Here is a 15953-nt window from a genome sequence, read left to right as displayed (position 1 = left end):
GACTTTTGTGAATTGAAAGTATTTTATCACCGAGGACTGGGGGTTCCCCGCAAAAAAACTAGCTATAACCCTTCTTCTACATCACAGGGGTTGAGGGCCCCTGATTTAAGTGATGCTAAAATTTATCAGGCCATTACTTCTACGGAGGACTTTGAAAGAATCCAGCCAACAAGATTAGTTTTAAGCCCATGAGCTCAAAATCTAAATAAAAAATAAACTGCCGCAAGTGCTCTAATACCAGCCAAATCCAAACCCAGGTTAGGGGCGTGCAATGAAGCACAAGTCTTGGGAGGTTTTCACAACAAACTAAGGCTGAAGAAGAAAGGAACATTCCAGTCAGGATCTGCATATATGATCATGAAAGAAAAATCTCCACTGACCGAAACTTCCTGATTATTAACGACATTTGTTGATATGAAGTCCAGCTTTAAAATATCATCTGCTGTAAGGTTCAAAGATAGCTTATAATCCGTTACTTTGAGTTCTATTTTTATGTAAATTGTATTATGGAAAATCAAGCTTAAACCCGGAGGCTCCAGCCAACTGGGGTGGGCTCCACAGTTGGGAGCATTTGCAAAGCTCGTGAGCCCCACCTAATGACAGCACGCCCAGAGCTCCGCAGCAGCTTTGGTGTCCGGAATAAAGAACTGGAAGCTGAAACTTCAAAAACAAAATTGTGACATGGCTCACATTCAGAAAGCATGAAACCAAGGATCAAACTTGCCAACCTAATTTTATCACAAGGAAAGAGTTGAGGGACAAAGAAAAATAAATACTTCTTAGGGCTTCTCTCCCCAACTATAAAAATAGTATCTGCCCATCATAAAATTTCAAAGATGAGAAAAGCTAAAGGAGGTAAATATCATCCATAATTCCAGTGCTCAGAGTTCCCAGCCCACTGCAATTTGGTCTATAAATACACGCACAGCTATTTAAATGTACAGATGAGATGAGATCATACTACAGAGCACAAACTGTTTTGTAACCTGCTCTTTTTCACACAAAATATAATGTGGGCATTGTTATTCATAAACATAGCATTACTCCACCCTTTTTAACAGTCATATAACATTCCATCGTAGGAACCGGCGTAATCTAACAATGCCCTCAAGACGGGCGTGTAAATATTGGTATAAATTGTGTTGTAAACATATCCTCATGCCTTCATTACTGCACGTCTGCCTGATTTTTTCCTTAGGATAAATTCTGAGAAGGAGAATGGCTGGGTCGTAAGTTGTTGACAAGGGTGACCAGAGCCCTTTTGGAGAGAAGCTGTGGTGAACATTCCTCACACCTACAGTGTGGGGGCAGAGCTGCTCCACTCTCCAGGCCTTCGCCAACCCTAGATGTTATCAGTCTTCAGAGGCAGGTTACTGGCTAAGGGAACAGGTTCTGGAACTAGTGAAAATTGGCTCTTATGAAGTTAGATAGTACCCACCTGAGAGGTAAAAACAAATCCCATTTTTGTTTAAACTTTATCTGCCTGATTCTTACTGGAATTAAACATAGGACTCCTTATTTAATTTTTATAAACTATTCATTGCCTTGGCCTTTTTTTAAAATAGTCAGCCATATCATTTACAAATAATGATAATTTCTGTATCTTCCTGATTTGTTTTTCCAGGATAATTGCATCGGTTAGAATTTCTAAAACAAACCTGAATAAAATGCTCCCAACTGTGGAGCCCACCCATTAGTGGTCACAAATATCTTTATCTCATTCATGACTTTATGGTAACAGAAGCTTTTTTAAGTATTTAAAAATTCAAAATTTAAAAATGTGATAGCAACTTTTTAAATACATTTTCTTATAAAGTTGCTTTAAATATAAATTTTGCATTGTTTCTTTTGTGTGTGTGTGTGTGTGTGTGTGTGTGTGTTGTTTCTAAATTGCGGCATTCTTTTGGGGGAAAAGTCTTCTTTGACATTTTAAATTAAAATGATTTTTATTAAGTAAATTTGCACACACCTTCAGTAAAGACCATGGTAATATGTAACACTAAGAATGTGATGTACAAAATTAAAATTATTATATTACTTAAACTGGTGAAAAAAAGAAATTTAAAAGGCAATAATAGTTTGTCCAATGATTCAAAATCAATTATTCTTGTTAAGGAAATATATCTGACAAATAACAGAAAAATTTTAACCCACCATTTGGAGCCAAAAATATAAAGCCCTTTAATTTTAAATGCTACAATTTGATCTAGTATTTTTACTCCTTGTGTTTTCATCCAAAAACAGCACATGAATTTCAAAAGAATGATTCCATTTCTCACAATTCACCCTCCCTTACTCCCACACTCTAAAAAAGAGCCTGGATTATTTCTAGATACAAAAGCCTTCAGTACATATTAAGGCCCTCATTGCTAATCCCCAAAATAAAGGCTACTCGAGCCACAGAACAAGTTAGCTTCTTTTTAAAAAATTAAACAAAAGAAAGGACACTGTGCTAAAACTGTACAATAAATAAAATATTCTGGAAGATATTTCTCAAGTCTTAACAAATATATAAGTCTGCTTGTTGACTGCCTACCTAGAGATAAAATTATAAAGCAGAAATAATAACACATTTATCTTGCACTTAAAATGTGCCAGACCGGATGCTCGGAGATCGTCCTACGCGTATCATCTCCTACCACCCATTTACCTTCCCCCAACAAGGAAAATATTGCCACCCCCCGGGCTGCACATTGCCTTTGCCACACAGAACCTACTAAAAGCACCCTATAAACAGATTGCAAATGGCTCTTTGGGAGTCACTGCTGACCAGCCGGCCTCTACAAAAAGGCAGTGGGAATTTTAAGGCTACCAGAACTACTTGAGAGTTTGAGCTTGGGCTGGTGGAGGATGGACCCCTTGAGTTCCCGACAATCAGCAAATCCCACCATTCAGGACAAGGTAAAATGACACTAAGTATGACCAGATGGCTTCTTGTTTGCCCTCCTGGGACACTCTCCTTGAATAAGAGTGAGAATGACTAAGAGACCCAGGATCTACTTTTCCACAGAACATAAAATAAGGGAAGCTTACCAGGCAAAACACACTAATTCAACAAAACTAGTTCCTGGCGCAGTTTTAACACTTTACAATTAAAAAAAAAAAAAAATGCTTCGGGGCACCTGGGTGGCTCAGTGAGTTAAAGCCTCTGCCTTCTGCTTGGGTCATGATCCCAGGGTCCTAGGATCAAGCCCCACATCAGGCTCTCTGCTCAGCAGGGAGCCTGCTTCCTCTTCTCTCTCTCTCTCTGCCTGCCTCTCTGCCTACTGTGATCTCTGTCAAATAAATAAAATCTTTAAAAAAATTGCTTCAAGTTTAAACAACCTAATTTTCCTCATTCTTTAATATGCCAATACATCTAAGACACTTATGGACTATTCACCTGGAAGAGCCAAATGATTCCTAAGTAATAAGTTTATAGGTTATATGTATCTCTTCCCATTATTCATATTCCTAGAATAAGCTCCAAACAAAGAAGAAATATTCAAATGAAGCCTAAGAAATAGAAATCACCTGGAAGAACATTGATAGAGCCCAATGCATAGATAGAGTCTGGAATCAAGAAATTAAATTCTAAATGTTGAGCCGCTGACATGTTTGGTGAGACACGAGATACATCAGTCTCCATTCTGATTTCATTAAGCTTTGATCATGTCAAGTTCCAAATGCTGACCACTGCTTCATTTTTGTACAGAATTTTACAACTAGAAGGGCTCCCAGAGAGATTCAAGCCTAATTCTTTAATTTCTGAATGATTACACCAACTGACTTTTTTTTTTTTTTGAGAGGCACGCACACACGCACACGCGCGCGCGCACGCACACACACACACACACACACACACGGGGCAGAGCGAGAGGCAGGGAGAGAATCCTAAGCAGCCTCCATGCTAAGCACAGAGCTTGACATGGGGCTCAATCTCATGACCTTAAGATGATGACCTGAGCTGAAACCAAGATTGGGATGCTTAACCGACTGAGCCACGAGGTGCCCCAATACCAACTGACTTTCTGAGGGCTGTATGATTTTTATTGCAAGGTCATACAGTTTATAATTAACAGACTTAGATTATGACCTAGATTTTTCAAATAGATGTCTCTCCCCAACTACATGGCATTTTCCCTCTCAACTATATTCCATGTGAGGTCATTTTGCAGAGTAGTTCAATATACGTGCACAAACAAAAAAACTTTTGAAAAACTTTCTTCTTAAAAAATGTATACTTTAGGGGTGCCTGGGTGGCTCAGTGGGTTAAAGTCTCTGCCTTCAGCTCAGGTCTCAGGGTCCTGGCATGGAGCCCCACATCGGGCTCTCTGCTCAGCAGGGAGCCTGCTTCCCTTCCTCTCTCTCTGCCTGCCTCTCTGCCTACTTGTGATCTCTGTCTGTCAAATAAATAAATAAAATATTTTTTAAAATGTATACTTTTTCATAATGTGTGGGTTTCTCAGTTATCTATCTACAGAATAATACTTTGTACAAACTGGGCCAGAGAACTGAGAAATAATATAAGTTGATTATCTCAAGCTACTCACAATATTGTCCTAGTCTTGACTTTTATTAACTATTGACCTTACTCACGTCTCCTACTTGACCACATCAATCCTTGAGTTTCTCACCTATAAAAATGAAAGAACAGGACAATATCTTCTCTGAGACACTTCCCAGCTCCACAAATTTTATAAGTCTGTATGATTCATTTACAAATCAGAACAATCGGAGCGCCTGGGTGGCTCAGAGAGTTAAGCCTCTGCCTTTGGCTCAGGTCATGATCTCAGGGTCCTGGGATCAAGCCCCGCATCAGGCTCTCTGCTCGGCAGGGAGCCTGTTTCTCCCTCTCTCTGCCTACTTGTGATTTCTGCCAAATAAATAAATAAAACCTTTAAAAAAAATCAGAACAATATGTTTCCCACTTTTGTTTTCCTTTCCCTCACAACAAACTTTTTAAAACTTCTACCACTGGAATGCCTCGGTGACTCAGTCGATTAAGTGTCTGCCTTTGGCTCAGATCATGATCTCGGGGTCCTGGGATCCAGCCCCACATCGGGCTCCTTGCTCAGCTGGGAGCCTGCTTCTCCCTCTGTCTGCTCTGCCTGCAGCTCTCCTTGCTTGTGCGCGCGCGCTCTCTCTCTCTGACAAATAAATAAAAACTTTTAAAAAAATGTAAAAAGCTCTTCTACCATAACACCTGAAAAGGCCAAGTACAGAAGCATTCCATACTTGGGAAAGATGCCAAAACATGCCAAAGTGTTTATCAATAAAGTATATGATGTTTGACCCAAAGAATCAAAAGGATAGTATCCACAATTCTCGAAATCCTCTACAGTCAAATATACTAGGAACTGTTTCCCTTTCCTCCGCTCTCTATCTGTTCCATTATATTATACACTTGAGTTACCCAATCTCTGAGAGTAAAAGATCTTACCAGGCTTAAAACGTCACATTCCACCAATAGGTGAAAATGTGTGACTTGGTATTGCTAGGTGCCGAAGCAAATGAAACAAGGCCCCAAAAAGCTCCAGAGCAGAAACTATGAAACCAGATGATACAAATAACAAGAAGGTAAACACACTGACCCAAAAATCATTCCCCGGATTACAAAGTACTAGATATTCATTAACCATTTATCTTATGTCCAGATACCATGTTAGTCACTGCAGAATATAAAGAAAAAGGAAAGACTTGGTTCATGTTGCTCAGAAGCTTACAGTCCACTTGGGGAGACAGCATCATCAAACAACAAGCAGCACGGGACTACAAAAACTAATGTTAAATTATGTACATAAGTGATAGAGGAATTATGGTTAATTGGGAATGACATGCAAAATAAATTGGCCCAAAGAACGAATAGAATTAGAAAGAGGAGACGTTTTCATAGACTTTGGATTCTACTGAACCCACCATATTTTTCTCCAGTGCAAATTCTATTACATGACTCAAGTGACAACGACAGTTTGGGATCCATTAATAGTATTTTCCAGATGGCCAATTCCTCGTTTTGCTTTAATCGGGTCTTAGCTAAATAGAATCTTAAAACTGAATATAATCACTACTTCCCAGAAATATAACCAAAACAGGATCCTTTTTTATCGATAGGTCCTCCATTAAGGCTATTTATTTATAAAGCAGACAGTTTTGAATTTTTTAGTAAATGATAAACTTAAAAATCGATGAAGCAACCTCTATCCACCACCACCCCCACCACCAAAACAAAGAGAAACACACACACACACACACACACACACACAGAAAAAAATTAAATGATCTCTCATCGTGCTTAACAGTCCTGAGTATTATTGGACATCCATCCGATCAAAACAACTGTACTCTTTCATTTCAACGTTAGAAATGCATAACCTGAGGAGACCCAGTGGCGAGCAAACGAAAAAGACTAGAAAATACCATGTCAGAGAAAGCCTCGAAGGAGTGGCCCATGCCACTAAACAAAGGGTGAGAGCTCCAGAGGAAGGAAACCAGCCGTCACCTGCTCACTGCCCCCTGTTCCTAGCAGACTTCCATGCGAGACAGAGAGAGAGTCGCCCCCCACTCACACGAGCATCGAAAGAAACTGCAAGTTTGCCCGCTCCCCGATGGCACGAGGGGCTTCTGAGTCCTGCTAGAAGTTAGCTGCTAAGTAGCATCAGTCAGAGGGTTTGTAAGAACCTGGTTCTGTCGTCAAGTGTGATCGCCAGTGAGAGGACCGACAGCCCTGTGGGTGTAGAAGGGGGGTCTCACCTTTCTCATGAGATCGGCATGAAAGAAGAGCAGCACTAATGACGGTAACAGGTGTTCACTCCACCAGTGATCCTTGTCGGCATGAGTCACTGAGAGATGAGTTCCCGCACAAGTAAGAGACATGGCCTGAGGGCCTCCAGGGTTGGGGAAAAGAATGAAACAGCCCCAAGCAGATTCATCATGCAGGTCAGACTACACACCACCCCCCCCCCAAAACACCACCACTACCACTCTTGGGGGAAAAAATGCAACTACAAAGAGGAGATTTTAAGAGAAAAGAAAGTTCAAACTATGGGGCTGTGTAAGTCTTCAGAACACTACTATGGACGGGTATCAGTCTGCGTTATGATTACAACATTACTCACTGCAGAGAGACAGCTAGTCCTTTCATCAGTGCTTTTTGTGTGTTTTAAGATTTTTTATTTATTCATTTGAGAGAGAGGGAGAGAGCCCATGCGGAGCACCAGCGGGGGGAGAGGCAGAGGGAGAAGCAGGCTCCCCACTGAGCAGGGGGCCTGACCCCTGACTCTATCCCAGAACCCTGGGATCATGACCTGAGCCAAAAGCAGAAGCTTACCTGACCGAGCCCCCCAGGCGCCCCACTTTTGTCAGTGTTTTAGACTCAATCATGTAATATTTTTACATCACAAAGTGAGGCCACTTCCAAGACCACTCCTGATTTGAGTCAGGTCCTTTTATTTTACTTTTAAATCCATATCCAAGCTTTTTGGGGAGACTCTCTTTTACCAGCACTTTTGAAGAGAACTGCTGTAAAACTGTGACCCACCTTGGGGGCCCTTGTCATCTCTATTGCTTCCAATTTCATTATGGATCTTTCAATATGAACATGAAGAAAATGGCACCTGAGAAAGCCTACGTTGCCACATTACCACCAGCTGTTACTGCCTTATCTCGCTCATGTAGGGCCTTTAAACATCCCCCAGAATTCCCATTTGAAAAACTGCATACATTACGTAGGAAAAAAAAAAAATTTAACACGGATGCAGGCCTGAATAGTGGGAATTAGAACTACAACCTAAGTACCATCAGTGATTTTGTTGTTTTGTTTTACTAACCATGAAGGCTCAACCAAAATTAAACAGACCCTATTTCCTTCAGAAATATCCTATCAGATGACAGGTTTTTGATGACTAACTCAGATATTCAATCCTCTTTCCATTACGAAACTACCAAACAATCAAGAATATAAAAAAGTCAAAGAAAAACCTGATTTATAAGTCCCAGGATTTTACAAACAAGAGGCAAACACTCAGCCGATAATTATTTCATTGGTTTTGCTCAAATCCATAAAAATACAAGGAGGGGCAAAAGTTTAGGGTCCTGACAGGTTTTGTTTTGTTTTAATGAGCATGTTAGGAAAGAAGATGATAAACCTCAGAAGAGGGTAAGATTTCAAGTTTGTACAACATTTGCTTGAACAAGAGAATGGTGATGCAGGTAGTTGCCTGTAGTCCTAACACCCTTTTGATGGTCGGTTCTAAATACACTTCAATGGAGGTTGAAAAACCCAGCACACAGCTTTAAGAGTCAATGTGTTTTCCTTCTTTTGAACAAATTAAAGTAGCTGGCAGTAATTTTTTCAAGCAGATGGATTGGAATATTTTGGGAAATGCTAAGGGGCCGATTTTCTATTGCTTTTTAGAATCTCGAGTTATAAAATAAGATTTTGGCTAAGCCAGTCTTCCAAATTCAGCAGTGTTTATTAAAGGGAACAGGCTTTAACTTTCTTACCTACATGATCTGTGCAGCAGTAGTTAGTTTCAATTAGGAAATCCAATTCAAATAAGCAGGATAATGCTGGGTTCAGTGTCTTTAGTCTCCCCAAAGAAGAAAACAGATTAAAAAATAATCATGTGCCCAGGAAAACAATGGACCCAACTTTTACCATTCCTTTTAGGTGCTCTTGAATTCACCCATTCTTCTACTGCTTCTAAACCTAATTTTACTTTACAAAAACTGCCTTATCTGTTACTTATCCAAGATAAGAATTAGTACATTTTCTCTATAAATGCCTGTACTTACACTAAGCTCAAATGAACGCCTGCTTCCTAACTGTGCCAGGCAAATCTTTGGCCACCCTCGTGACCACTGACCCAAGCGGACATTAGACAAACATGAAGCCATGTGGTTTCTTGTTTTATGTTACTTATACAATCTGTTGTACAATTCCACTGGATATACAAAGAAATTATTCCTCTTCCCTGACTCTTTCCTTAGATCAATCATCTGGCCAATATTCATTGAACATCTGCTATGCACTTAGTCTTTCAAAGAATTACTTTCACAGGCTGTCCAAATAAAGAGCTATAAAACTTTGTTCAGATCCAATCCCACAACCTCTTGACTGTCTCTCTAACATAGAAGCCTGTAAAAATATTTTTTTTTAGAAACTAGAAAATTAGTCTAAAGCTGAAGAATTCTCTTCACTGCACCCACGAACAGAAGAATCCAATGATCAAGGACAAATGACCACCCTGTCCCATGCATGAGTTAGAAAGGAAAGCATGTTATTTAAATCTATTAATAATTGGTTCCAGAGATTGCATAACGAGTTGGGAAGTGGGGGATCCCTTTAAATGGTGCGCTGGAGCTGGCTCTCTCTGGCTCAGGATCTGACGGTGTGCATCTCTTCCCAAACCTCGGAGACTTCAAGTTGGAAGCCTGAGATGAGCCACAAGGAAATTTTGCTCTGTGATTTTGCTCCAAATAGTCCCCTCTCCAAAAATCCAAATCTATTCTGTTCCTGGGCTCAGACAGTTGGGAGTTTAGCTAGCAAGAAACTACCACTCACAAGAAACAGAACTGGTGGGGGCACCTGGGTGGCTCAGTGGGTTAAGCCTCTGCCTTCCACTCAGGTCATGATCTCAGGGTCCTGGGATCGAGCCCCACATCGGGCTCTCTGCTCAGCAGGGAGCCTGCTTCCCTTCCTCTCTCTCTCTGCCTGCCTCTCTGCCTGCTTGTGATCTTTCTCTCTGTATCAAATTAATAATAAATAAATAAATATATTTAAAAAGAAAGAAAGGGAGGAAGGAAGAAAGAAAGGAAGAAGAAAGAAACAGAACTGGTAAGAACAGAAAATTGTAAGATTCCCCAGCCCTTGGGGAACTTCCAAAGCAAGTGAACAAAATCCTACTGGAGTTGACAAGGGGATTCCCAAGTAGTTGAAATTGTCAGGAACTGCGCAGAGAGGAAAGGGAAATGGGGTTTGAAGCAGATCTTAACCGACGGCCATGGTTTGGGCTGGAAAGAGGAGAGTCATCGCTTGGGATTACTGAATGGGCAGAGGAAGCAGCAAAGAATGGCGAGCCAGCAACGGACTTGGGGCCTAGGCAGAGGGAGCTACTGAGGCTCTGCCAAGAGGGTGATAGAGTACTTTAGGAATGCTCTTTCCCATTTCGCTCAACTCCTTGTTTTTATTATCCTGAATTCTTTCCCTCTGATCTCTGATAATTCCAAATCCCCTACTTTTCAGACTTCTTAGCCTAGAACTCAGGCTAGCACTGAGCTCATCACCGTGGCACATCACAGGCTAACCCTGGGCCACGTGCTGGGACACAACGAGTAAGAGCAGATGCCAGTGCTGCCTCACAAAGCTGTGTTAGGGTCCCCAGTAAACAGTTCCAGGGACACTCCAGCCTACCCTTTGTCCTCAGCAAGTTGTAAATTACTAGAACTTAAACGAAGGTCATTCTCCTCCTCAACATTTACAAACACTGTGCCTACCCGTTCTTTAAACCATTCACTTAGTACCCCAAATATCTCCTCCCATAAAAAATCACTTCCTCCCTATCTTTGCACCTTATAAATAATTCTCCCACAACTACTACTCTGACCACAACTACTACTCACTAACCTATTAGTACTGACCTCTGCAGATCAGAATCAGACCTCCTGGAGTATGATGGCGGGGAAGGAGGGGGTGGTGCAGGCGGACAGAAGGGGGGGAGGAGCCACATTTTACTGAGAACTTTCTCTGAGCCTTTTGGGACCCCAGTAAATTCTCACAGGAATCCTGTGAGATGGGAAGACACTGAGCCTTACTTACATTCCCATGTTTGCCTAAGTTTGGCTTCAATATCTGATTCCTTCTTAGGCTCTAAAGTCCGAGGAAAGGACTGCTGCGTGGGTGTACAACTCCGGTCTGCTCTATGCCCATAATGATACTCAGTAGAAAATTGCTAAATAGAAACAATGTCAGAAATGGTAATTAACTGTCCAGGTTAAACCTGAGCAGTTAAAATGATCCTGGATTTTAGCAATATAAGTTATTGCAACAGAAAAACAGGAAAAAGGAAGATGTTCTCATTTCTGAGCAAAATCCTGGATGCTCCCTTTATCCCACCTCTGATTTCCTCTTCTTAATAAATCCCATGCTCCCCAGACTCTTCCCTACGAGGGAAGCCTCTCCTGTCCAGGCCCAGCCCATTCCCTAAATGACCCGTGTTACAAAATCACCTTCTCTTGTCTTCCTGAAAAACTTAGTTTCCTTGTAATACAAAAGAGCGTCTAGCAACAAGGTCTAGTAATCATCAAATACACATTATTCGGAGCCCCTTCATTCTCCTAGTTGTTTCTTTCAAGAGGAATGTTTGGATTAATTGCACTACAATGAAGCTCTCATTGGGAGAGACTCCAGTGGCACAGCAGGCGGACAACCTTAGACATATTTGACACGTCAACACCCACCCACCCCCCGGGGTTCAGTTACTTGGAGAGATTAGGGGAGGAGGGGTCCTTTCTGAGGCAGGTCAGCCTGGACTGGGATTCTGCATTTAAAAGCAAACCTTCACCAGCTGCACTGTTAAAATCATCCTCTGATTCAGATGGATCCAGGTGGAACCCGAGAACCCGCAGATCCCATCAACTGGCGGAGGCTGGGGAAGCCGCCCATCTCTCCGGGGACCACACTCAGGTTATCCCTACTTGAAGCTACTCCGCTTTCTCGACACTTGCCGGGAACGCCTCCGCTTCTCTAACTACAGATCTAAGTTTCTGAAGGTATAAGGTCTTTTTTTCAGCACAACTCTAGGGTCGGCAGGATCCGAACATTGGAAACCGGACTGGAAGAGGAAGGAAACGAGAGGATGATCCGCCGCGATCAGGACACACACGAGTCTAAACAGAGCCATGAGACGTACACAAGGCCCGGATCGTTGTTGTTTCTCTCGGATCTGGCTCATCTTCCCAGACAGTCCTTAGCCTGCAAAATGTCTTTGAGCAACCAAATGACAGCCTACTTACTTACTCTGTAATGTTACCTTGCAGGGGAAGCACTGACTTTTCTAAAGGAGAGGGGTATGATAGGATACCGTACCAGGGCCAGACGGGGAAAGAAAGCCAAGTCTGTTTTACTTTTTTACTGACATTCAGTGAAGGTCACTGAATCACTGTGTGTGTGTGTGTGTGTGTGTGTGTGCTCAAGCACGCAAGAGCAGCCGAGAAAACTCAAGGAAAAAAATAGAAAATCGGGCAAAATATACAAGTAAGCAATTTACAGAAAATAAAAACTAAATAGCCAATAAACATATTATGAAAAGATAAATTAAAGCTACAATGAGATATTATTTCACACCCGCCAGAGCGGCAAAAATTAAATAGTCTGACAATACCGGGCATTAACAAGGATGCTGAGCCAGGGAACCCTTACGTGTACTGGGGGGGCATCTCGCAGATAGGAGGAGGCACACATCCCGCAATTTAGTGCTTCCAATCCTAGGTACAGCCTAGGAAAATCATACAGATTTCCACTAGAAGTCCTACCAGGATGATTTGTAATTGAAGAAGAAAAGAAAAAGAAAAAAGAAACAAAGTAAAAGTCCTTTAGAGAAGAAGAGAGGAACTGCGGCATTTTCAAACTGTGGAATATTATACAGCTGCGGGAATACGTAACCTAGAGCTCCCCTTAATCAACGTGTACAGAGTGGGGGAAAGTTGTAGGCAAATACATACTATACATTATAGGTATGGTTTGCATAATACTAAAACATATAAAACAATAAATCCTTGTTTGGGACCCAAATCTAGGTCTATAAGTGCACAGGAATAAGAAATAGCAAAGTCAAAACAATGGATCCCTCTGCAGGAGGAAGGCAAAGGAAGACAAAAGTATGGGCGATTGTCATATGTTACAGTCTTTGCATTTCTTAAATACTTCATAATAAAATTTTAAGATCTCATCCTGGTGAACTGGTAACCACATTCTCTTAATAGAGAATTGATAGCAATTAATCGTGACCAGAAATTCTATTAAAGTTATGTTGATTCTGAAATTCACAAAAAGCCACATTCTTCAAAAATATCAAAGTGGGATTAGTGTTATAGCTTGAAAAGAACCATTTAGGTGCAATGAATAACCTTTGCTTTCTAAATCCGTGGTCTCTAAAGTGAGGTACATTTGGGCTCAAGAAGAAAATAATGGACTTTTTTTTCCCATAAAATCCTTTGATTCCTAGGTTTTGTCTATTTATACATACATAATAGACACCAGTATAAATTATTTATATTAATTTATATAACAAAATTTACAATATGTTCTTGCACAGAGGTGGGTATATGTCATGTAAAAATAAACCTCTGGGGCACCAGGGTGGCTCATTCAATTGGGTGACAAACTCTTGGTTTTAGCTCAGGTCACGATCTCAGGGTCATGGGATCGAGCCCTGCAGTGGGCTCCTCACTCAGCACGGAATCCACTCGAGATTCTCTTCCTCTACTACCTCCCACCTTGTGCACTCGGGAACACTCTCTCTCTCTCAAATAAATAAATAAAACCTTTTATAAATAAAATAAAAATAAACTTTTACTGGCCAGGCTACCAAATCAAAAAAGATTAAAAACCTCTGTTCAAGATGACCATTAATTAACCTTAAAAGCCACCCACCCATACCCAAACCCTAGAGATTAAAAATGGAGATTTTAGAAGAGGACTAGATTTTTTTTTTAAGATTTTATTCATTTATTTGACAGACAGAGATCACAAGTAGGCAGAGAGGCAGGCAGAGAGAGAGGAGAAGAAGGCTCCCTGCTGAGCAGAGAGCCCGATGTGGGGCTCGATCCCCGGACCCTGGGATCATGACCCGAGTAGAAGGCAGAGGCTTTAACCCACTGAGCCATCCAGGCACCCCGAGGACTAGATTTTTAAGAGAGAAATTATTAGTGAAAAATATCTTAAACCAGAAGATTAAAACTGTCGGAGAACGATCTCACTCTTTCTACAGATCAGATTTTACATCAGGCTTCTAGATAAAAGTTGATATAAATGCCAACCAATATAGCAGCGGTTCTGAATATACTGGTGTTGAATGTTTTTTTAAAAGGGGGTTGAGGGGAGAAAGTAAATCATCTGAAAAACCCACACGGGAAAAGGACACAATCTAGGAAACTGCATGCCACTCTTTAACACGAGAGCTAAATTAACATTCTCCAACTGCTTCCAGATATTGATATTCCTTTTGGAACCGGCAGGACATATTTAGAAAATGGCACATCACCAGAAAATGTGGGAGAGGGTGTGGGATTCTGCCTAATACAATGTAGCAAGAATCTTTCCAGAGCCAACTTCAGGAGCCAGAAAAGAAAATGTGTTGCATAAACCCTTTAGGCTGAAATGTAATCTTCCGACAAAATAAACTAGATAAAATCAGGTAGTATCATCTTACTATAAATAACTGTTCAAAGAAGCTGCATTTTAAAATAAACTCCTTGACCTTTAAGCTAGAGATCTTGGTTACTGCCAAGTGAATTCAAAACAAAAGCGAAATCGTTTTACTAAATGTATAATAAAAAATTTAAATATACCTTTTAGTAAAATGAGATGACTATTTATTCATATGCATCATTTATCAATTTCACAACAAACAAAGTAAAAAAGTGCACAGGAGGCAGCTGCCATAAAGGCCTGTATTTTGACAGAAGCTGAACTAGAGGTGGGTGGATACTGCAAATATCATTAAGCCATAAATCAAGAGAAATTAAGATATTTACTAGGAGAGTGTTCATTTTATTTTAATAATAATGTTTTCATTAAAAAAAAAAAAAGTATTCTCAAAGAATCCTTTACAAACATTCATTTGGACCCCAGCTCAGAAAGTCTCACTAAAGGGCACAGGCCTTTAGCAGGACCAATTTATGCAGACATACATTTTATGACATGTTGTAAGGGAACTGCACATCTCTAGAAAAGGTGCAAAGCTTAGATATGTTATTTCATATCTGATAATATCATCCTGTCTCCACTGTTGACTACTCGTTTAGGATTTGATTCCTACAAGGTACATGATAGGATGCAATAGGTCATCTCAGGATAAATAAGTTTTTGATGAACGCATTTGCTAGGGTTTCTAATTTCTTCCCTCAAGTTTCTGAGACTAAGCAAATTAATCACTCTAACATCCAGGCTCTCAAAGCAGAGGCCCATTTATTAGAATATGTTCAACAACAAGCAGCTCTTCCTGCCCATGGGTCCTGTCCCTGTGCCTTAATAAAATCGCCTTATTGCATCCAAAAAAAAAAAAAAAAAAAAAGAATATGTTCAACATAGAAACATGATACGTATTGTGCTCCCATTCCCTACACTCAACACTTTGGGCCTAGGGACAAGGGACTTATCACAGATGGGTCTCACAGCTTACAAATTTCTCAGAAGCCCAACAGTGGCTTGGTCCATGGTCCCATGGCTCTGCCTCCCAAAGAGCATCACTCATCAAAGTCTTTCTCATGGTTTCTCCCAAGAGGCTCAGAAGATCTCCCAGGCAACAGAGCTCTCACTCGGTTTTGTACTCTTGATGCAATTCAACAGATCCTCCTTCAAACCAGGAGCAGAAAGGAGGATCTGCCCAGGTTGGATAATTCCTACACCTATTCTATTCACCTCTTATGCTAGAATTCTCTCAAGTGCAAATAATGGGGAGGGCAGGGAGGAGCAGAGAAAGAGGGGAGAGAAGAGGGGAGATGAAGGAGAAGGGACCTATAGCTGGATCCAGGAGATATCATCAGAACTTGATCTCTTTCTCTACATCTCTTACCTCTGCTTTTCTCTATATGATCCTCATTTTCCTAGTTGGGTCTTACCGTAATAGTGGAAGGATGTCTGCCCACAGGCTTACGTCTTCCCAGCTCTAAGTCCAATGAAAAGAGAGCATCTCTTTGTAAAGAATTCCAGTAAAATTTCCAGAATGAAAACTTATCAGTTCTAATTGACT

At 40.9% G+C, this 15953-nt stretch overlaps 1 protein-coding gene across 2 annotated transcripts in view; it reads right to left on the bottom strand.

Annotated features, from left to right (window-relative positions):
* Nucleotides 1–15953, bottom strand: part of HECW2 (HECT, C2 and WW domain containing E3 ubiquitin protein ligase 2) — a 352056-nt gene that overhangs the window by 235180 nt on the left and 100923 nt on the right. The gene's annotated exons all lie outside the window — the stretch shown is intronic.

The sequence above is a fragment of the Lontra canadensis genome, unplaced genomic scaffold (assembly GCF_010015895.1).
Source record: "Lontra canadensis isolate GAN:19392208 unplaced genomic scaffold, GSC_riverotter_1.0 scaffold18, whole genome shotgun sequence".
Classification (NCBI taxonomy): Eukaryota; Metazoa; Chordata; class Mammalia; order Carnivora; family Mustelidae; genus Lontra; species Lontra canadensis.
This window is presented reverse-complemented; position numbering and strand designations above follow the sequence as displayed.